The following is a 3,972-nucleotide window of genomic DNA, read 5'->3' as shown; positions in this document are numbered from 1 at the left end:
ATTTCCTCCCATAATTTTAATATATATATATATATATATATATATATATATATATATATATATATATATATATATATATATATATATATCCATCATCTATCTATCTATACATTTATCATTTTTATTTAAATATAAAAATAACAGTTTCTAAGTTTTAAGTAAAAAATAAAGGTATGTGTGTTTGTATATATATGTATTAATGTGTGCACATATATATGTACACATATGGGGCCCAATTTATTAAGATGCAGATTAAGGGCTTTAGCAATTCTGGCTTGCCGCAAGTGTGGCAGATTTCAATCATCCTGATATGATTAGATCGTGTTAATTGACAACACCTGCTAGTGCACAATTGTTTGCACAAGAGCAGGGATCGGCATTGCACAGGCAGCAGCATCTGCAATGATAAATGTGGGTAGCGGATGCTAGCTACTTGCCACAAGGCCAGGCAAACAAGGTTCATGATAGATAACCTCATAAGTCAGGCACATGATAAATGGAGCCCCTAAACACATATATACACATAATTACCTACACACACACACAAATATATACTCACACACACACATATACATATTTGAGCCCTTTACTGTCAAACACCTTGACATATAGCATATGCCTTTAAAAAAGATTTATTTCAATAATAAGTTCATATTTTACATTCAGTATGTATAAGTACAGGTAGCCCTCAGTTTACGCCGGGGTTAGGTTCCAGAAGGAATGGTTGTAAATCGAAACCATTTTAAATTGAAACCCAGTTTATAATGTAAGTCAATGGGAAGTGAGGGAGTTAGGTTCCAGGCCCCTCTCAAAATTGTCATAAGTAACACCTAATACATTATTTTTAAAGCTTTGAAATGAAGACTTTAAATGCTAAACAGCATTATAAACCTAATAAAATAATCACACAAAACAGAATATATAATTAAACTAACGGCTAGATTTAGAGTTTTGTCTGTAATGACCCGCGTATCTAACGCTAGCTTTTTTTCCCCCGCACCTTTTAAATACTGCTGGTATTTAGAGTTCACAGAAGGGCTGCGTTAGGCTCCAAAAAGGGAGCTTAGAGCATATTTACCGCCATTGCAATTCTCAATACCAGCGGTGCTTACGGACGCGGCCAGCTTCAAAAACGTGCTCGTGCACGATTCCTCCATAGAAAACAATGGGGCTGTTTGAGCTGAAAAAAAACCTAACAACTGCAAAAAAGCAGGGTTCAGCTCCTAACGCAGCCCCATTGTTTCCTACGGGGAAACACTTCCTATGTCTGCACCTAAGACCCTAACATGTACCCCGAGTTTAAACACCCCTAACCTTACACTTATTAACCCCTAATCTGCCGCCCCCGCTATCGCTGACACCTGCATATTTTTTTAACCCCTAATCTGCCGCTCCGTACAACGCTGCAACCTACATTATCCCTATGTACCCCTAATCTGCTGCCCCTAACACTGCCGACCCCTATATTATATTTATTAACCCCTAATATGCCCCCACAATGTCGCCGCCAGCTACCTACAATAATTAACCCCTAATCTGCCGACCGGACCTCACCGCCACTATAATAAATGTATTAACCCCTAATCCGCCTCACTCCCGCCTCAATAACCCTATAATAAATAGTATTAACCCCTAATCTGCCCTCCCTAACATCGCTGACACCTAACTTTAAGTATTAACCCCTAATCTGCCGACCGGACATCACCGCTATTCTAATAAATGTATTAACCCCTAAAGCTAAGTCTAACCCTAACACTAACACCCCCCTAAGTTAAATATAATTTAAATCTAAGGAAATAAATTAACTCTTATTAAATAAATTATTCCTATTTAAAGCTAAATACTTACCTGTAAAATAAATCCTAATATAGCTACAATATAAATTATAATTATATTGTAGCTATTTTAGGATTAACATTTATTTTACAGGCAACTTTGTATTTATTTTAACCAGGTACAATAGCTATTAAATAGTTAATAACTATTTAATAGCTACCTAGTTAAAATAATTACAAAATTACCTGTAAAATAAATCCTAACCTAAGTTACAATTAAACCTAACACTACACTATCAATAAATTAATTAAATAAAATACCTACAATTATCTACAATTAAGCCTAACACTACACTATCAATACATTACTTACATGAAATACCTACAAATAAATACAATTAAATAAACTAACTAAAGTACAAAAAATAAAAAAATAACTAAGTTACAAAAAATAAAAAAATATTTACAAACATTAGAAAAATATTACAACAAATTTAATCTAATTACACCTACTCTAAGCCCCCTAATAAAATAACAAAGCCCCCCAAAATAAAAAAAAATGCCCTACCCTATTCTAAAATAAAAATAGAAAAGCTCTTTTACCTTACCAGCCCTTAAAAGGGCCTTTTGCGGGGCATGCCCCAAAGAATTCAGCTCTTTTGCCTGGAAAAAAAAACATACAATACCCCCCCAACATTACAACCCACCACCCACATACCCCTAATCTAACCCAAACCCCCCTTAAATAAACCTAACACTAAGCCCCTGAAGATCTCCCTACCTTATCTTTACCATGCCGGGTTCACCGATCCGTCCAGAGGAGCCTCCGAAGTCTTGATCCAAGCCCAAGTGTGGGGCTGAAGACGTCCATCCTCCGGCTGAAGTCTTGATCCAAGCAGCGGCTGAAGAAGTCCATCATCGGGCAGAAGTGAGTCTTCATCCTATCCGGGCAGAAGAGGAGATCCGGACCAGTAGACATCTTCACATCCAAGCGGCATCTTCTATCTTCTTCCATCCGACGACGAGAGGCTCCATCTTGAAGACCTCCGGCGCGGATCCATCCTCTTCTTCCGACGTCCTAACACAGAATGAAGGTTCCTTTAAGGGACGTCATCCAAGATGGTGTCACTCGAATTCCAATTGGCTGTTAGGATTCTATCAGCCAATCGGAATTAAGGTAGGAAAATTCTGATTGGCTGATGGAATCAGCCAATCAGATTCAAGTTCAATCCGATTGGCTGATCCAATCAGTCAATCAGATTGAGCTTGCATTCTATTGGCTGATCGGAATATAGCCAATAGAATGTGAGCTCAATCTGATTGGCTGATTGGATCAGCCAATCGGATTGAACTTGAATCTGATTGGCTGATTCCATCAGCCAATCAGAATTTTCCTACCTTAATTCCGATTGGCTGATAGAATCCTATCAGCCAATCAGAATTCGAGGGACGCCATCTTGGATGACGTCCCTTAAAGGAACCTTTATTCTGCGTTAGGACTTTGGAAGAAGAGGATGGATCCGCGCCGGAGGTCTTCAAGATGGAGCCGCTCGTGGTCGGATGGAAGAAGATAGAAGATGCCGCTTGGATGTGAAGATGTCTACCGGTCCGGATCTCCTCTTCTGCCCGGATAGGATGAAGACTTCTGCCCGATGATGGACTTCTTCAGCCGCCGCTTGGATCAAGACTTCAGCCGGAGGATGGACGTCTTCAGCCCCATGCTTGGGCTTGGATCAAGACTTCGGAGGCTCCTCTGGACAGATCGGTGAACCCGGCATGGTGAAGATAAGGTAGGGAGATTTTAAGGGGCTTATTGTTAGGTTTATTTAAGGGGGGTTTGGGTTAGATTAGGGGTATGTGGGTGGTGGGTTGTAATGTTTGGGGGGGTATTGTATGTTTTCTTTCCAGGCAAAAGAGCTGAATTCTTTGGGGCATGCCCCGCAAAAGGCCCTTTTAAGGGCTGGTAAGGTAAAAGAGCTTTTCTATTTTTATTTTAGAATAGGGTAGGGCATTTTTTTATTTTGGGGGGCTTTGTTATTTTATTAGGGGGCTTAGAGTAGGTGTAATTAACTTAAAATTGTTGTAATATTTTTCTTATGTTTGTAAATATTTTTTTATTTTTTTGTAACTTAGTTCTTTTTTTATTTTTTGTACTTTAGTTAGTGTATTTAATTGTATTTATTTGTAGGTATTTCAT

This window comes from Bombina bombina, chromosome 2 (assembly GCF_027579735.1).
Source record: "Bombina bombina isolate aBomBom1 chromosome 2, aBomBom1.pri, whole genome shotgun sequence".
Classification (NCBI taxonomy): Eukaryota; Metazoa; Chordata; class Amphibia; order Anura; family Bombinatoridae; genus Bombina; species Bombina bombina.
The sequence above is the reverse complement of the archived record's forward strand: the minus strand, read 5'-3'. Positions refer to the sequence as shown.